Source organism: Pipistrellus kuhlii, unplaced genomic scaffold (genome assembly GCF_014108245.1).
Source record: "Pipistrellus kuhlii isolate mPipKuh1 unplaced genomic scaffold, mPipKuh1.p scaffold_m20_p_8, whole genome shotgun sequence".
NCBI lineage: Eukaryota > Metazoa > Chordata > Mammalia > Chiroptera > Vespertilionidae > Pipistrellus > Pipistrellus kuhlii.
In genome coordinates, this window is record NW_023425584.1 from 23,464,913 (window position 1) to 23,484,779 (window position 19,867).

A 19,867-nucleotide genomic window follows, 5' to 3' on the forward strand; every position below is an offset into this window, starting at 1 on the left:
ACTGTGAAGCAAAACTGTGATGAAACTAGGAATTGTTTCAGGCAAGTTAATTACACAAGATAAATCGATAGAAGATGTTCCATTGGGATCCAGCTAGCATGGAATTTTGGAATGGGAAGACAACGTTATTAGGCTTTCCCAGCTTTAGCGCCTAAAGGAGAATCATATTGACATAAGAAACAAAACAATTGTAACATAATAGATGAAAAGCATATGTTCAGACAAAATCAATTACGAGCAGCACGTGCCCTATATGTTCCTACCTCTGAGTCTTTCCTTACAGTTCCCCTTGCCCAGAATAGTCCAAGCCCCTTCTGTCTAAATCCAACCCATCTTTCAAGACCCAAGTTCAAATGCCAATCTGATCACAAACTCTTCCTCGACCATTCCAGCTCAAAGTCATTTCTCCTGTTGGGGAATTCCAGCAGCACTCTGTCCTATAGCACGTATTGGTTATATGAGATTTATTTCATATATTAATATGTTTTCTATTTCCATTATCTCTCCTTACTAAGGACACTATTGCCATCTAACTCATCATTAATGTCACAGTGAGGACATTAATTCCTGTTGAGTGAGGAATACTTAGTTGCAGAAAATGGAAATGCCCTGAAGGAAAAAGGAGTACAGTAAGCCACCTCTCTAGTGTTGCTCCCACTGTGTTCTTTCTGCTTCTCTCTGCAGATTGGAATGACAGCAACTGGGCTTTCTCACTGTGGTGGGGAGCATGGCTGCTCACCATTCCAGAGGGCAAGACAGAATCTTAACCCAGCTCCAGTTTTAAAAAAACACAAAAACCCAAACAAACAAACAAATAAAAAAACAACCACCACCAATGGAAATATTGTGGTCAGCCTGGCTTAATTAGATCCTCTCCTCATTTCCCCAAACTAAAACTAGAATTGTGCTACAAAATCTTTATCAGTGAAGGGAATTTTCCCTCTTGTAAATCTACAAATAAGTCACACTTAATTATTTAAGCACCCAGGTTTTATTTTAACCAATAGAAATCTAAGATACAGAACACTTTTTACCTTAAAAAACTACTTTAAATGAATTACTGTCTTGTGTTGTTACATAATTTTTGACCCAAGGTTCTGTGAAGTGTAAAGAGCGGCTTGCTCTTTATCCAGATTCTGTATTATCTCAGTTCTTTTTTTTTTTTTTAAGTTCTGCACCATGCCTCATCAGCAATTATAGGTGACTCTTAAACAACACAAGAGTTAGAGGTGCCAACCCCTGTGCAGGCGAAAATCAATGAATAACTTTGACTCCCCCAAACTTTACTACAGCTCCCTGTACCTGTGGGGATTGGCTCCAGGAACCCCTATAGACATCAAAACCTCTTACATAAAATGACATAAAGAGAACAATGCATACAGTCTCTGTATCCGTGGACTCCCAACCTAATATTGAAAATACTGTTTTTGATTTTGGTTGGCTGAATCCACTGATGCAAAACCTGAGACTAGGAAGCACTGACTGTACATTTATTGGGGGAAAAAATCATATAAGTGAATGAACACAGTCTAAACCGTGTTGTTCAAGGGTCAACTGTATTACCTGTCTGTTGTGTGAATTACAGAGTGGAGTATTCCAAAGTGTTGAATGACATAAAATCTAGGAGCCAAGCTTGTTATTGTGTGCAAAATAAGGTATGTCTGGGACATGGACAATCTTAGAACCTGTTCTCACCCCAGTTCTTGCTGGAAAGTTCTATAATTTAGCCCCTTCTGGGAACAGATGATTAAACTGTAGAAGCACCTGCCTCAGGGCCTCTGATCCAGAGGCTGGCGACCAGCCAAGGATGGGGCCCAGCAGAAAGCTAGCTCAGTCAGTCAGATTTGTTCTCTCAGGAATTAGGGCTGGGAAGCACAGAATTCAATTCTGTGGAGAGTAAAGCCATGAGGTCAGGACAATCCAAAGCCATGGACTCAGAAGCCATACGGGGGAAAAGATGCCTATCCTGAATAGTGGTAAAGATTAAGCCTGGTGGGGTAGCACCCAGTGGGAGTGCAGGAGGGGGGTGGAGTTGGATGCTGAAAGGGCCAACAACTCAAAGCGCTGAAGTGTGGTGGTGCTCCACTTCATTCTGGGGCAGGCTGGCCTTCTTCCAAAAGACCCCACATCCCTATAGTTCCAGCTCTTTCCAGCCTCTCCTGGGTTCCTGGCCTGTGATTCTGCCCCCACTCTCCCCATCCCAAGGTAACCTCAGTGTATCCAACCAGGCTAGGAACCAGAAGGTGTGGGCTCTTCTAGTTCAGAGTACTCAGAACTACTCTGATGCTCACTACCAGGTGTATAATTGGGATTGTTCTAGACTCATTGGGGGAGGAGTTGTATTATACTGTAACTCAGATCTGACTAAATCCCCTTCTCAGCCTGTAAGGATCAGCTCTTCAGTATAACCCTTCTAGGGCATTCCCATGCTCAGTTATTGTTAAAATAACAATATTTGACAATATTTATGGCAGGCAACTTTTATTGAGCATTTATTATGTGCTAGAAACAATGCTAAATGCTTTATGGGAACTATTTCATTATATCTGCACAATCACCCCATAAAGTACTTACTAACCAGATGAGGCTTACAGAGATCAAATAACTTCACGGCAATAAAGTTAATAAGCAGTGAAGTTGGGCTATGCACTCAAGTAAGTCTTCCCCAGAACCTACGCTCTTCACACTGTGACAGACCAAATAATGAAAACCTGATTTTTACCAAAGACTTTATGAGGTGACATGGGAGAGGATTTATATCACACACCACATGGGATAAACTCCATAAAAAATTCCTTTTATAGAGCTTTGTTTCCTAAAGTTCCTCCCCAACTGACAACCCCCTCATCTCTATACCCTGTCTCCAAAAATCTCAACCAATATGCCCCACTTGGTGAAACCAAAGCATGATCCCTAGGAGTCCTGATTCTACCCCCAGCTTGGCACAGCACCACACAGCCCCAGCACCACACGGAGCCAAGGCAGCCCTCCATAATGTGCAAGGTCAGAGTTATCCTGTCCTTTTCAGAGAAAGCTGATATCTCTATACAGTGGCAAAACACAAATCAGCTCACTTGAGCAGAGATGACAATTTCTTTCTCTTTTCTACAATTTTTTTTTCTAGATGAATCTGAATAAAGCTAAGCTTATGGCAGCACACAAACAGGATTCTACCCAAAACCACATTGCTCTCCTATTTTGGGGGCTTGACACACTGATTACATAATCATACTCTAAAGTAGGGGTGTCAAACTCAATCAGAGAAGGGGCCAAAATCTAAAATCCAGCCTAAATCGCGGGCCGAATGGTTTACTGAACAGTCATAAACTGTCATTGTGATGGAAATGCAGCGGAGTGATGACAGCGCGGTGCAGGCCACATTGCAAGGCCTGGCGGGACGGATTTGGCCCGCGGGCCTTGTGTTTGACACATGTGCAAGGGTCTTAGGTTTCAGCTAAACCCTTTGTATATAGAAACCTAATTCTTCCTGAGGTGCCACATTTAATGAATTTGTTTACGAGACACAGCAAAATTAAGGAATAAGACTGGAAGATGGCTCTGCCAACAGGAGCACCGAGGATATGGCTAATAGAGCTCCCCATGGCCCGATTCAGGGCAAGCAGTATTCAAAATATCAACTCAACTTAGGTTCTTTTTGTTGTTGTTAATCTTCACTGGAAGATATTTTTGTTCTATTGATTTTTAGAGAGAGTGGAAGGGAGGAGGAGAGCAAAAGAGACACACCAATTGGTTGCCTCCCTCACACACCCTGACTGGAGCCTTGACCAGAATCGAAGCTGAGACCCTTCAGTCTTCAGGTCCACATTCTAACACTGAACCAAACTGGGTAGGCCTCCACTCAGGTTCTAGTAAGCCTCCCTTTATACCACCTTTGGGACAGGATACTGAATTGTACCTTGGTAGGAATAAACTCCTGAGCTGACATTTCTGGAAGTAAAAGAAGAGCCTGGATAAAACAGCCATGTATGCAAAGAAAATTACAGCAGGAAGAGTTTCTTTGCAATGATGAAGCAGGGTGCCTGCTTGTAGGCACAGGACCCTCATTGACTTGTGCTGAAATTAAAGGCAGAACTTAATAGCTGGCTTGTGAGGAAGAGGGGCGTTGGTTTATGATTCAGGATTTCCTTATAGATTGAGAATCAGAAAATCCTACACAGAAATCTGGGTGTTGCAATAAAACTTACCAGCAAAAGTTTTCTTGACCTATGGCAAGGCTCGGTCCATTTCACTTTTTTTTTTTTTTTTTTTTTTTTTGGCTAGTCTGACTCAGAGTTTAAAGAACTAATTCTCAAGAACTTTCTTTTTCCATATAAGGCCAGAAAGCCATCCTTCCAGGTAAGAATTAAATTCTAATTTAACAGGATATTTAGTGTAGAGCTTATATTAAAAAGTGTTAGATTTTTGCCTCAAGTATTGTTTGGGAGGGGGGAAAAAGTACTTTCCCGATGGAGAACTGTTCGAATGAGAAATTCTATAGTGATAGTGGGGAAGACTTCAATTAACTGCCACCTGTCCAAAACAGAAACCATTCCCATTTCTTCCATATATGCTGGAATATTTACGAATTTAAGTTACCACGATTTTCTTTATAAACCCAGAGATGTCACTAACAAGTCTAATTTTAAAATTTGGCGATCAGAGTTGATATGTGAGGTTTGCAGCTATAGATGCCTGTGGTGTGTGGGGAAGGTCTGCAGCTTGCATTTATAGACGTTTATAGTATACAAAGGGTCAAAAAAGCAACATATTCAAATGATCAAATTCCAAATTTTCAATCTTTTTTCTCTCTATATCTTTCTTAGGGTGCAAATTTTAATTTCTTTTTTGGCATCTAAAATGTTAGCTCCATAGAAAACTCTTCAGAAAAAAAACACATCCACATGCACTTGGGACATGTCACCAACTTTTCTTTTATAAACCCAGTGCTTGACAAGTGCAGAGTCTGAGACATAGGAAGATTTCTGGCCAACAGGATAGAAAGAGTTGGGTCACAAAACTAGAACTCCTTCATCTCTCTCAGTCAGCTAGACCAAGGCAGGCAAGGAAAGTACAAATGTCAGTGTAGATTTAGAAGATGAAGTAGGCAGATTACTGAAAACCCTGCTCACACAATGTAAACAGAAAAGACAAAATAGATTCAAACATAAATTAATTTGAGTGAATGACCAGGCCACTCACTTACTACTGAAAATCTGTCTTGTATTAACAGCAATACTGTTACATATGCAGATCTGACTTCCCCCATCTGGGCTGCAAGAGATTTGAAGGAAGGCTATTTCTTTCCTATATCTGGAACAGTGTCCTTAACGGAAGGATTTAGTAAGTGTTTGCTATTGACTAGGAAGGGACTATCTGTCAGATGTAGCCAATTTTGAATGCTGACATCCGTGAGGGCTCCTTGGTACAGCAGCAAATATTCAACTGGTGGTGCCATATTCCACAGAGGCACATAAGAATAAAATAAGTCTGCATTCCTTTGAGATTTAAGAAAGGGTAGAATATCGTACAAGAGCAGTTAGTGGGTATTTTTCTGCAAAAAGTGACTTCACTGCAGTTGTCCCTTGGACAGTGCTGTGTCTGACTGCTATTGGGATGACCCCATGGCCATGTTGGTCACTAACGTGTAGATCTTGTCTCTACTGGGTGAACATGTCCAGGTCTCCCATGACTCAATTCTTGACTCCTGATTTCCTGTCAGTTTATTTTCACTGAGACAATTGCATAGTGTAAGTGATGCCATGGGATGACTAAAGGCATATTTCCTCTAATTCCACTTTCACACAAAGGATCAACGGAAGAAAGGGAAAGAGGATGCACTATGTGTGTAAAAGGGTGTGGATTTCTCCCCCAGAGGGAATGGAGAGTTATATGGCATTCCTACCACGAGGTCCGTACAGTGAGGCACGGTGTATGGAGGTTAAGGAAGAATATAGGCTTCTTCTGAAACAAGAGTCAAAGTCAACATTTCTTTGAAGAAACCTCTCTTATGCTTCAAGTTTGACTTTTCCAACTTTCAAGCAGTCTTCTTCCGGTCAAAGTGCTGATGTTAATGGGTTCTCATCATCCTTGACTTAGATGTCTGAGAGGACATAATGAGGGCCTTGCCAGTCTTTCTCCCATTCCAGCCGAGTGCTATCCTAAATTCTAATCTGAAAGTTTCACCTGCTAAATCTTCTAAGGTTTTGAATGCAGTGGTGAACACAATGAAGCTGAACAGGATTTTTCAACTTGCTTAAAACCCAGGATGATTCTCTGCTTTAGTCACTAAATAAACAAAACAAAAACAGTTCTTTTTACTATGTCTAATGACAAACAGTATTCCTTCTATTAAAATAGAAGCTGAAAAGGATCATGAAAATACTAAATTGTCCCGCTTTTCATCAGCAGGAAGCAGGTGATCATACTGCCTAGAAGGCAGGTGACAGTGACGAATAGAGGTGATTTCAGCAGTGCATCTGGGGTTACCAGGGCAACTGCTAATTATTATTGAGTAACTCTAATGTATCTCCACAAAGGTCAGGAGTTAAGGTTTTTCCATTATACTCATTTAAAATGCGGCTTTCAAAGGAAATTGGGTGGGCAGAAGATGGAAGATGACAGATGGAGATCAGGTGAAAGAACTATATATAGCTCAAGAAAAACTGAACTGCTTAAATTTCACTATGTCAGCTGAGGGGCTAGAAGAGGAGTTCACAAGTCGCTAGCTGCTCTATGTAAAATATGACTTTCTGGTTTCCTAAGTTAGGGCTTCCCAAATTAATAAGAAATCTGATATCAGTCCAGATGCAAGGGTCTAACAGGATCCACTCTACTTAGCTCCCTAGACAAATTTCCTCTGCCGTCCCCAGGGTTACCGATTACTAAACCAAACTGGAGCCTTGGACAAGCCAGCCTGATGTGGAGGAGACATGTGACTATTAAATAATGCAAACAGACTTAATTTTATTATCTTACACCAAAACCAACACCTTCTTGGTACAGGGCCTATTCTTCAACCAAACAGCATCTCCGTATGCAAATCCCTAGCTTTGAGACTATAATAACCTTTAAAGGTTAAAGAAAATTCCTCTGCTCCCTTTGGCAGCACATATACTCAAAACTTAATGATACAGCATGGCCCCTGTGCAAGGATGCCAGGCAAATTCATGAAGTGTTCCTACTTTTAAAATCAAGTCATCATACTGTATGCCTTAAACATATAGAGTGATGTAGGTCAACTGTTGTTCAATAAAACTAGAGAAAAATAAAAGCACATGTATTAATAAATTCCTTCTCACAAAGATGCACCCCACAACTTTTAGGAGACAATAAAAGAAATGGTGATTTCAAAACTGGGGAAATCTATGTTTATTCGAGTTTTCAAACCAGAACAATCAATGCATGCACATGTAAAAGAATTCCAATTCTACAAAAGAGTATTGTTGAAAAGAAGAAGCCATACTTATCTGGCAGGGGAGATACCATGATCACGAAAAGAAGAAGCCAGTGTTGCTTCTACCACAGGCTACTGTCCCACCGGACTTCATCAGAGACAGCCACAGATTCATTCCCCTGCATCTTTCCAGAAATATTGCATACATGTACACATATCTGTGTATATGCCCTGGATTCTTATATAAGGACCATGCAATGCTCACTAATGGTTTTTAAATCTAGCTATGTATCTAAATCACTTCCAGAAGTTTAAGAAACATACCCAACCCTAGCCATTTTGGCTCAGTGTATAGAGCATTGGTCTGCAGACTCAAGGGTCCCAGGTTCGATTCCAGTGAAGGGCGCATGCTTGGGTTGTGGGCTCAGTCCCCTGTAGGGAGGCATGCAGGAGGCAGCCAATCAATGATTCCCTCTCACCATTGATGTTTCTATCTCTCTCTTCCTCTCTGAAATCAATAAAATTATATTTAAAACAAAGAAAAGAAAAATATCCAAAGTCAGATCTCACCCCAGATCAATGAACTCTGAGGCTCCAAGGAAGAGGCCTAGGTGTTGGTATTTTTTATATGAGGCTCCCCAGGCAATGCTAATGTGCAGTGGGCTCTGAGAACCACAGTGGCTCTTGAACCTTGCTTTTGCCCTTAATGCACCTGTGAAGATTGCTTCATACCAGCGCATTCAGATTTACCTCATTCCTCTGCTGTCCTGGATAGTGCTCCTCTCTATAATTTATTGAGGCAGTGCTCTATAATCCCTTGTGGTCCCAATCCTTGGCTTTTGTAAGTACTGCGTGATAACCGATGGCACCACTGGAGCTCTGGCGCAATCCTTGGTTTTTATAAATGGCATGCAATATAAGTCTATGCTGGATGGCAGCCACTCTCCATGCTATCATCTTTTCGGGGAGTAACCAGCATGGATCAACAGAGTTTCCCGCACCCTCTGGATTCCTGTTGGTTCACCAAGGGGGAGCTCTGGCAGGAGATTAGCAGGAGGAAGGAGAGTGATAGGGTGCTTATTCCTGTCTTCTTTTCTGATAGGTTGCTTCCACCTGGCTGGGTCCCTCGACTGACCAAAGGTCCTTTTGAGGTATCAACTCTATAGAACTCTCTCCTCTTCTGAGTTCTAATAAACACTTCCTGCTCAAGCCATTCAGCCTAAGGATAGTAATTATTTGTGTGCCACTACTCCTGCCTCAACTCCTTTGTAACAAACCCTCCTTGAATTATGCTATTTTCAATGTGCTAAAGTTTCTTCTTAGGATTCTAACTGCCTCCCCGGATAGACATCTTTGCTTTTATTTCTTTGTAGAAAATATCATCTCGGTTATCTCCGAAGACATGGTTTCTTCACATAAGGCAATGAGGTGGTCCTTGCAGCCACAATTTTATCCCTTTTCTGAGCATTTTGACAACAGCCAGGAACAGTCCCACTGCTTGCTTGAGAAGGAAACTGACAGGCACTGGAAGAGAACCTGACAGAGCAAATGCAGGGAATGACTAAGGTCAGAATTTCAGAATAATTCCTTCCAGAAATGGTTTTTCTTTTAGCCACAATGACAGTCCAATTCACAGAGTCACAGGCTGCAAAGGAATTCGTGAGGCTCAATTATCCCCCAGTGAAAGCTCAGGATTGCAATTAGGTTCTAGCCTAATTAGTATGGGTCCAGTTGGTCCATCCAATAGAGATACAATAGGGCAGACGGCTTAACAAAGCTCCCCTGAGCAAACACTAAGCCTGCTGACTTGGGGCAAACAGCTTGAACCCTGTCTCCTAAGAGGAGCACTTCTATTGACTTCAGTGTATTTTTTATTGGTAGTTAATTTAAGGTGAGGTGTTTTAATTTGTTTTAAAGTGATTATCTCAATAATTTTAATCGGGGTTGGTTTGTTTCACACCAGGATCAAACAAACAAAAGCAAACACTGAATATCTACCGCCACCACTGAGAGAAATCAACCCTAGGGGACTGTTCATTGGTAAGAGGGCAGCCTAAGAGCAAATACTGATAAGGAAATAAAAAACAATAGTAGCAACCAATTTTTATTAACCACTTATTACGAACCAGGCGATTTAGTAAGTGGTATACAGGCATCATTCCATCTGACACTCACAGCAACCTTGAAGGTGGGTCTTACTATTCCTTTTTTTTTTTTTTTTTTTTTTTTTTACTATTATTATCATTGCACAGAATAGGTTTAGCTCAGAGAAGGCAAATCACTTGCCCAAGTTGACACAGTTAGAAAATAGGCTTCACTACGGGCTTCATAGGTTTTTCCTACACCAGATCCCACACCTTTCTGTGCACGATTGCCCCTATTGTGTCCTTCAGTTAGCTATTTGTGGCAGTAAATTTATACATGAACTAAATCTCCATTCTCCTGAAGAATCTTTGCCATAATAATGCCAAACATTATGAGAAATACATTTCCCCCCTCAAAAGAGAAGTATTGATTTAGAATAGCATTTCCTGAACTGTGGAAATGTGGCATAACACATGCCCTTAGGGAAATTCATAATGGACATCCCTCTTAGTCAGGAATCTGCTGAACTTTATCCAAGTCAGTCCTTGCCCTTCCACCCGTCCCCACTCCCGGCACAGAATGGGGAATGCTGACTCAGAAGTCTCCTCTCTTGAACATGCTGATGTGAGCCCACTGCTTTCCTCATATCACAGACCCCAAAGGCTGGTTTCCTTTCAAGCCAAAGTTCTTGATTTTCTATGTTATACATAGTAGGTGCACATTTTAAAAAATCTGTTGGCTTGCTTAACTGATGCACCAACCTTCTTATTTGTGACCACAATGCATGCATTTGCAAAGCAGCTGGCTGGCTTCCCTGGGAAGCTGGAAAGTGCAGCACCAGTGAGCTAAATGGGTTTCCCTGAGAAGCAAACCCATCAGTCCTTAGCTCAATAAGTTGTAACAAATCTCAAAGGCTAAGAGCAGGCTGTTCTTGAGCCATACTACTGTCATCACTGCAGGCACAATCAGAGTGCCAGTGGCTTTACAATGAGACAAATCCTGACTTTGTTCTCGTAGAAGTCAATCACCCTAATGCAGTAGGACAGTGATCGGCAAACTGTGGCTCGTGAGCACATGTGGCTCTTTGGCCCCTTGAGTGGGGCTCTTCCACAAAACACTACAGCCTGGGAGAGTTTATTTTGAAGAATTGGCATTAGAAGAAGTTTAAGTTTAAAAAATTTGGCTCTCAAAAGAAATTTCAATGGTTGTACTGTGGATATTTGGCTCTGTTGACTAATGAGTTTGCTGACCACTGCACTAGGACCATAGACTTTAACACCTGGCAGAATCAGGGCTTGTTAAAACAGTGCTGGGCTCCTCCTCCAGAGTAGCCGTTGAACTGTAAGTCTGGAGTGGAGCCTGAGAATGTGTATACCTAGCAGGGTCCCAGGTGATGCCATCGACTCTGGTCCCAGGAGCACCCCCCGCTCCCCCCCTCCCCCGAGAAGCACTGCCCTGGGCTGAGACTCTGCCCAGCATCTGAGACCAATGAAGTTGGCAGTAGATGCTGCTTCGTTTTTTAGATTCTTAAAGCAGAGGAGGGGTTAAAAAAAGATCCCGATGCCTTTTCTAACTAGAAATGTGTTCTCAGCTGAGTAAGCATCTGCTTTCCAGACTGACTAAAAAGGTTTAAAAGACAGTACTTTAACTCTAATATGATTTTCAGTTACCCAATTTAGTATCTGAACTACCAATAAGATTCCCCCAATTTTTATACAGAGAGAAAGAAACAACTTTAAATCTAACCCTTAGTGAGAAAAATGGCATTTTAGAGTTCCCTCCAAGTCCCCTTGCAGGCATAATTGTGCCTAAAGCCACACAACAATCTTAAGCCTCTTTCCTTCCCCCAAAGACTCTACTAAAAAATCAAGATTTAAAATGCCTAACACCCACCTATACACATACAATGCAGTGCCATGCGGCAGTTGGGGGCAGCTAAATTCAGGGTGAAATTTATTCATTTGTTTAATTCAACTCCAAGGCTTTTCGCATCTAGTGTGTGTGTGCCCTGGCAAATTTTGGGAATTGTAGAATATCAGCAAGATTAATTATTTGAAAAAATACACAGCCTCTTTATGGGATTTTAGCTTGCAAAGGGGGAAAGAAAATAATGCATGTGAAAAAAAAACATTCTTCCATTTGTGATTTTGCTGTGCTGGAAAACAGGGACGTGGCTAAGCGCAGGAACTGTGTCCCATCCCGCCTCCTCCCACACCCCCTCTGCTGACAGGCTGTACAGATCCAAGCGCCACTGGCAGCCCTGGTGCTTGGGAACAAAATCCTGCTGGGTTATTAAAGTGTGTGGGCTGCCTCAAGCAATTTCTATGTGAAAAAGAACCACTAGTGACCGAATACATTTATCCAATAAAAATCGGATGGGTCACCAGGCAGGAATCCCCACCCTCAACCAAGGAAGCCAGCTGGACTCCTGACTGGAGAGGGAGACCTTGGCTGGGGAACCGGAAAAGCTGACAGAAAGCCACTCAGAAAACAAGAATATGGCTCACACCAGTGGCCACCTCTGAAAAAATGGGAACATGCCCTGGTACTTGGAGATGCTGTGTGGCGGTGGCGGCCCCAGGAACCTTGGGTGTCAAAGGGGTGTTTGGAGGCTTGTCCACGAAAGGACCGTGAATGAGCAGGCTGGAACCATCACAGGAGGAACAGGCAGAGGAGGAACAAGAAAAGGCCACTGACTCCTTGTGAAAATGATTATGCTCTCAAGTTATTTCCCAAGGTGGGAAATGCCACCAAGTTTTCTGGGAAAAGTGGGAAGAAACCTTTTCTACTTGGAGGCCGGTGAGAAACAGAATCCTCAACTCAACAGGAAAGAGCCTCCTCCACAGAACATTGATTCAAACAAAGAGGAAAGCTTCCTCTCTCAAATCCGGGCATTCCAAAGATGACAAAGAAAGATCACTATAGTAAAATTAGAGCCGCCTTCTTGGGTGTAACTGTTTTGGCATAAAGTGGCACTGAGATGGTAAAATCAGTTTAAAAATATGCAACAAATTATCACTTGTGTAATGCATATTATTTATTTTGTGATTCATTTGGCCTCAATAAGTAACAGCTATGCATAAAGTTCACCAAGTATCCATGGGATCTGGAGGTTTCCAAAGTTTTCAGGAATAAGTGTGCCTACCCAGCCTGGTCTTTATTTAAAGTGGGGCAGCACCTGCCTCTATAGAAGTTCCTTCTTTTCACTGATAACTCAAGGGCTGGACTGACTGCTCGGGTCTCAGATTCATGGTGGGAAGTAGTGGGGACAGGTGAGGACATCTGTCTACACACAAAAAATACACACCAGGGCTGAGAGAGTAGAAAGAGAGAAAGGGTACGGTAGGGAGGCCCTCCTAAATAATATTGACTGACATTCATGGTGATAAAAATGTAAATGAGATAAAGAATGATCTCATTTAACCGTCACACCTTTTTGAGGAGGGTACGATTACCTTATTTTACAGATGAGGAAACTAAGCCACAAAGAACTAAAGAAATTTGCTTCTTTCCCCTTCAAATCCATACCTCCTTAACTCTACATTAGTTTTCCTAAAGAATGTAACAGCTCTGATATATTATATAGTGATTTGCCTCCTATATCCATTAGAATATAATATCAATGAAAAAAGAAACCCTGATTTTTAGAAATCACTGTATCTTTAGCACTCAGACTAATGTCTGGCACACAGTAGGTGTTCAAATAATATTTGTTAAATGAATAACGACTGAATTTTAAGTAAAACATAAGTAAAATTTCAGAGATATCTCTGAAGGCAAGTTTCCCCCAGATTTCATCCAAGAGCAATTGCATCAAAATCAGGAGGAGCCAATAGCGCTTCAGAGACCAACAGCGCCTCAGAGAAACAAGTCTGCCTGGAAGCAGGCCTTGTTTATCCTCTGAATTCCAGGGGCTGTGCTCCCGCCTCTCACTGGCCACTAAGATGGGAGAGGACGGTTGACTCTGGCAGAATTTGAAGGTGCTTGGCATGCACACATCTTTTAAGTCACCAGAAATACCTTGGAAATGCATGTATGTGTATGCTAAGTGGAAAAGAAGAGAAAAATTCATTTCATTGATGGGGCTACTGGGTAGTAGTTATTTTTTTGGAGTAGGGACCACTTAGGAAGAGAGAACTTCAACCCCCCGCCCACTTTGCTGTACTTATTCCTCCATCTTCTAATCTTCTTTCCATCTTAACAAGCCCCTCCATATTTACCCCAGTGATCTAAAGCAGCGGTCGCCAACTGGTGGTTCTTGGACCACTTGTGGTGCATAAGGTCCAAAAGGTCGGTGACCGCTGGTCTAAAGCATTCACCTAATCATTTTTAATTTGGAGGATGACTGCAGTATCTTAGGCAGTGGGATGGGCCCTGACTTTTGTTTATTTCTTCCTTAAAAATCACTGTCTTCCAGAAGGTAGTGGAACAACGCCAACTCTATTATTCATTGTGGGAGGAGAGAGTGACTTTTCCTCCTGCAGTCCATTGAACAAGCTCTGTTCTTGGACAGGTCAGACATTAGTCTGAATGCTGAAGATACAGTGATTTTTAAAAATTAGGGTTTCTTTTTTCATTGCTATTATATTCTAATGGATATAGGAGGTAAATCACTATCCAATATATCAGGTCAACCCCATTCTTCCACAGGGAGTGAGGAGATGGGCACGTTCATGGCCAAGGGCTGGCACTGGCTAGTTGATGTTAGTGCCAAGATTATCCAGCGTTTCCTGCTTTCCATGCCAGTGCTTGAGCTATCTTTCTCATTGTTTCAACCATTACCTATGAGTTTTGTTTTGTTTCTTAACTTCTTAGAATCTCATTTATGAGTCATTTTCTTTCAAAGAAGATCCTAAAAATTGTCCTCATGCTGCCACTCTCCAGTAAGAACCTTCCATCCTTTTCTAACTTACCCAGGTAGCCCAGCCCCATTCCAAGGTAGTTAGTTGCCCTTGACTCCATGGTCACAAACTCACAGGGCTTGTGTCGTTAATTATTACTGAATTAAATTGGTCCAAATTCAGTGATTTAACACAGCCACAATGTGTTATTTTTCATGGATCTGTGGGTTGACTGGGCAGATTTTCTGTTAGTCTTTCCAAGACTCACTCATGTGGCTGCTTTCAACTGATTGTTGTCATGTGTGTAGGCTAGGCTGGGGGAGCTGGGATTTTCTCTTGGAGGCTAGACAGAGCTCTTTTACATGACAGCTTGGTACCAAAAAGAAAGCCTTGTGGCCTGGGCATGTAAGTCACATGATGTTACTTCTACCATAATCTATTGGCCAAATAAATCTAAGTGTAAAGGCCAGCCTAGGAAACGCTAGAAAGACTCTTCCTTCTAGTGGGAGGGGCTGCTAAGGTTCTTTGGCCATATTTAATCTATCTCAGGCCAACAGGCAAAATATATAAAAGGCCAAATGTGAGAAGATAGAGACCGAAGAACATCATTTAATACCAAGTAACATATGGGTTCAATGTGGTCATATTTTATAATTTTTGAAAATAAGCTAGAAATCTAGATTTAAAAAAGTATTTAAATAGATTTTATTTTTTCAAGCAGTTTTAGATTTACAGAAAAACTGCTCAAAATAACAGAGTTTCCATTTTCCTCTACCCACTGCCTAAATGTTATTATTAACATCTTTCATTAGTGTGGTACATTTGTTAAAACTAATGAACCAACATTGATACATTATTATTCATTAAAGTTCATAGTTTACAACCTGGGGATTTGCTCCTTGGGTTGTACAGGTTTTATGAGTTTTGATAAATGCATAATGTTTTGAATCTACTATCCAGAATCATTTTACTGACTCTATAGTTTTACTTTTCCCGAATGTTATATAGTTGGCATCATACCATCTTTTTACAGTGGCTTCTTTCACTTGGTAATATAAATTTAAGATTCATCCATGTCTTCTCATGACTTGATAGCTCAGTTCTCTAATTACTAAATAATATTCCATTGTACCACAACTTGTTTATCTATTCACTTAACAAAGGACATCTTGGTTGCTTCCAAGTTTTGGCAATTCTGAATAAAGCTGCTTTAAACATTTGTGGGCAGGTGTTTATGTGGACATCAATTTTCACCTTATTCGGGTAAACACCTAAGAGTGTGATTCCTAGATTGGTCATGTGATAAGTCTATGTTTAGTTTTGTATGAAACTGCCAAATTATCTTTCCACATGGCTGTGTCATTCTGCATTCCCATCTGCAACACATGAGAGTTCTTGTTTCTCCACATCCTCGCTGGCATTTGATGTCAGTGTTTTGGATTTTAGCCACTCTAATATGTGTGTAATGATATATCATTGTTTTAACTTGGAATTCCTTAATGACACAAGATGTTAAGCATCTTTTCATGTGCTTATTTGCATCTGTATGTCTTCTTTTGTTAGGTATCTATCTAGATATTTTCCCTAGATTTTAATTGGGTTGTTTGTTTACTTATTGTTGAATTTTAAGAGCACTTTGTGTATTCTGGATACTGGTCCTTTATCAAATTTGTTTAGAGTCATTTGTTTTTTATTTTATTGATTTTTAATTGAATTTCTTGGGTAACATTGGTTCACAAAATCATACAGGTTTCAAGTCTACAAGTCAACAAAACATCATCTGCATAGTACATCATGTGTCCAACATCCCAAGCCAAATCTCTTTCCATCCCCATTTTCCCCAGTTTGCCCACCTCCATCTACTCCCCATCCTCCTTTCCCTCTGTCTATCACCACACTGTTTTCTGTGTCTATGATGTATGTGTGTGTGCGTGTGTGTGTTTGCTTAATCCCTTCACCTTCTTTTTTTTTATTTTTTTTATTTTATTTTTTTTTTTAATATATTTTATTGATTTTATACAGAGAGGAAGGGAGAGAGATAGAGAGTTAGAAACATCGATGAGAGAGAGTCATCGATCAGCTGCCTCTTGCACACCCCCTACTGGGGATATGCCCGCAACCAAGGTACATGCCCTTGACCGGAATCGAACCCGGGACCCTTCAGTCCCCAAGCCGACGCTCTATCCATTGAGCCAAACCGGTCCCGGCCCCTTCACCTTCTTTAGTTCAGCCCCCCCCCGCCCCGCCCCAACTTTGCTCCCCCTCTGACAGCTGTCTGTCTGTTCCAAGTATCTATGCCTCTATTTCTATTTTGTTCTGTGTTTACTTATTTTCTTTTCTGCAAATATTTTCTCCTAGTCTGTGGCTTGGCTTTTCATTGTCTTAATAGTGTCTTTTGCAGAGCAGAACTTTTTAACCTACAGTAAGCCCAACTGACCAATTTTTAATGTAATAAACTATGCTTTTGGTATTGTATCTAATTAGTCATTGTCAAACCTAAAGTCACCTAGACATTCTTTTATGCTGTCTCCTAGAAATTTTATTATTTTATATTTAGGTCTAGGATCTAATTTGAGTTAATTTTTATGAGAGATATAAGGTCTAGGTCTAGATTCTTTTTTTTTTTTTTCCCCAGTGGATGTCTATGAAATCTGGATTTTTGTAAGAAGTGTCTTGATTTTAAAGATTGGATAGACATATACTGATAGTGCTAGGGAAGGAACTAGTAAGTTGTCCCTCCCTCATCACATGACTATAGGCTATTTTTCCATCTTGGATCATCTCTGCTTCTGTCATATACCTTACCTCAAATGCCTTCTTTCTTTTCTTTTCATTTTTTTTATTGATTTCAGAGATAGGAAGGGAGAAGGAGAGAGATACAGAAACATGAATTATGCGAATCGTCTTTTGGCTGCCTCCTGCATGCCCCCCATTGGGTATGGAGCCCACAACCCATGCATGTGATCTCCTGGTTCATGGGTTGACCCACACAGGCTGGGCTGGAATGTACTTCATCCACAAATAAAATCTTATCTAAGGCCTACCTCACATTTTGTCTACCCTACCTTCTCCAATACTCTGACTGGTGCATGTACTCATCAGATATTCAGTTATTAGTTGTTGAACTCTAAACACACTTAAAAGCTACAAGTCCCAATTAGCACTGCCATATACCACTGTCTTTCCTCCTTAGCCAGGCTGTAAACTCTTTTTTCTCATTTACCCAAGATAGCTTAGCATAGGTTTGGTCACAAAATAGGAGAGAATACTTGCTGACAATTTCAGGCTAGCTGGACTTTTGTCCTGGCTTACCAAGTATCCTTTGGTCTTCAGGAGGACCTGCCAAAGATTTAAACCCTGCAGTCTTGCCCTGGCATGGCTAGAATGGTGGCATCTCTAATTGTGATGCCTGAGTTAGCACTATGCCCATACAGACAAGAGGGGCCTGATCTCCTTGGAGAATTAGCACCAATTTACCAATGAGACAGCAAAATGTAGTCTCTGAAGTACCAAAGGGTGCTGAGTCACAATGTGTTTCTTTCATTATGATTGTTACACAGTCACAGTGATCGTTCCAGTCATTATGAAAATAATGAAAAACAAATGAATAAAATAAAAAGAACAGACCGTTTTCTGGTGACTAGTTCCCTACCTTATGCTCAATTAATAGTCAAACAAGCTAATGGTAATCCACCACCATTGATTCTGTGTTTTGTTTTCATCTGCATCATTCATTAAGTGTTCCCATTCAAGGCTTTCTGTGCACTTCAAAGTGAACAGTATTGAAGGGAATGAAAGGATCCAGAATGGAGGCTAAGACCCACCAGTCCCACTTGGCTTCATCTGAGCCCAGTCACCATGGCAGTGTGCTGACAGACTTCACAGAATCAATTTTCTCAGGGAACATACTGTGACTTCTGTTTTCCAGGACTACTCCGCCTGTATCTATGGCCACTCAGGCGAATTCCACACAGAAGACAATGGGAGTCACAGCATCCCACTGCCCTGAGTGACAGAAATGGTCATTGAACCTACTGGAGAGCCTGCAGGACCTGTGTGCTTGGCCTGTGTTTGGGGCATGGAAAACTCTGGTGTCTGTGCTGGGATCAGCACTCCAGTCTCAGGAACAGTCTGCCTTGAGCTCAAGACTCACAGGTGTCAGTCAGACCTTCCCCGAGCTCAGCAGGACCACAGTCCTGCTAGAAACACCACATATCTACCTCTAACCCTCCTCCTCAGAATAAAGGTAGAACTGTTCCTGGTATCACCCTCCCTTCCCTGGGAAAGCCCTCCCCCCCAAATCTGCAGCATTCAGGGACACCCCCCTCCTCCCTCCCGTTTGGTGTGGAATAGACTGAGTCACTCCACAGTATTTTATGTAAAACAAATCACAAGACAATCAGAAAATAAAAAGCCTAAGCCCCCTCTTCGAGGGCCTGTTAAAAAGACCCCCCTTTCTACTTAGCTGTTCAAGCAGCCTCTTTGGACAAACTGTACTGAGCAGTGACTCAGGGGGCTCCCAGCCCTTAGCTGCTGAAAACAAAGATTAAAGAAAACTATTCAATAGTTGGTATGACAGCTAGAATCAGAAGATATAAAGCAGCCTGGGCTAGAAGTTCAACTTTGCTCATGCTGAGCAACAAATAACCTCAGCAACTGGTAGGTACAGAGATTAAACAAAATGGGGGTGGGGTGGAGAACAAGAATCTCTTTAATGGCTTAGGAGCACCTGGGTCATTCAGTCTGGCCTTGGGGAGCCAGAGAAACTCACTGCCCATAACCAGAACTTGTTAAATTATTTTGAGCTCTTAAGGCACTGGTCCACTACTTGCTGAAGAAACATATTACCAAAAAATAGCTAAGTCATTTAACTTCCTGAATATCAAGGTAGGATTTAAAGCCAATAACTAAAATGAGACCTGACTTTCTCAATGCATGATTTCATCCTATACTGTTGTTGTATTCTCTGTATAATTAACTTTTAAGTTGACTTTAGAGTCATTTTTCCTCCCAAACCTTAATGTACCTTAGACCCTTCTAAGGCAAAAATTGCTGGACCCATTTTGCACATCTGTAACCATCTTAATGAGATAGAATGCTAAGGTGCATTCATTCACACACCTTAGCCTAGAAAGGGGCTTGGAAAGGCTCTGTTATCCCAATGTCTCACCATGTAAAACAACTGCCTGAGAGCAATCTGTGGCTGAACCACAAACTATTTTCACTAGAGAAAGGCAAAGTCAACTCTGCTTTTCCCGAGTCTTATACAACTGCAGCCTCAAAGTCCAGCTGTGCTGGTCATGGCCTCACATTCTTTCCGCAAAAGCTCTGGTTGACACGATTTATGCGGTGGTCTGAGGAAGCATGCTAAGCAATGTGGGATGAAACCACAAGGGAGGACTTTCTGGCTCTAACAGAGTACATACAATTTCCGTGGAGGTTTGGACAAGCAGCCCCAAAACTGCCTGTCTTGGCTATGGGTGCTTGAAACCCAAGAATGAAGCAACAATGGTGCTCCTCTTTTTTAGCCCTTGTATGTGATCACGGT

At 41.5% G+C, this 19,867-nt stretch overlaps 1 protein-coding gene and 1 pseudogene across 4 annotated transcripts in view; one reads left to right on the forward strand and one right to left on the reverse strand.

Annotated features, from left to right (window-relative positions):
* The window catches only part of ARHGAP26 (Rho GTPase activating protein 26), a 408,339-nt gene that overhangs the window by 57,673 nt on the left and 330,799 nt on the right, over positions 1-19,867 (reverse strand). The gene's annotated exons all lie outside the window — the stretch shown is intronic.
* Positions 7,090-7,186, forward strand: LOC118711927 (annotated as a pseudogene).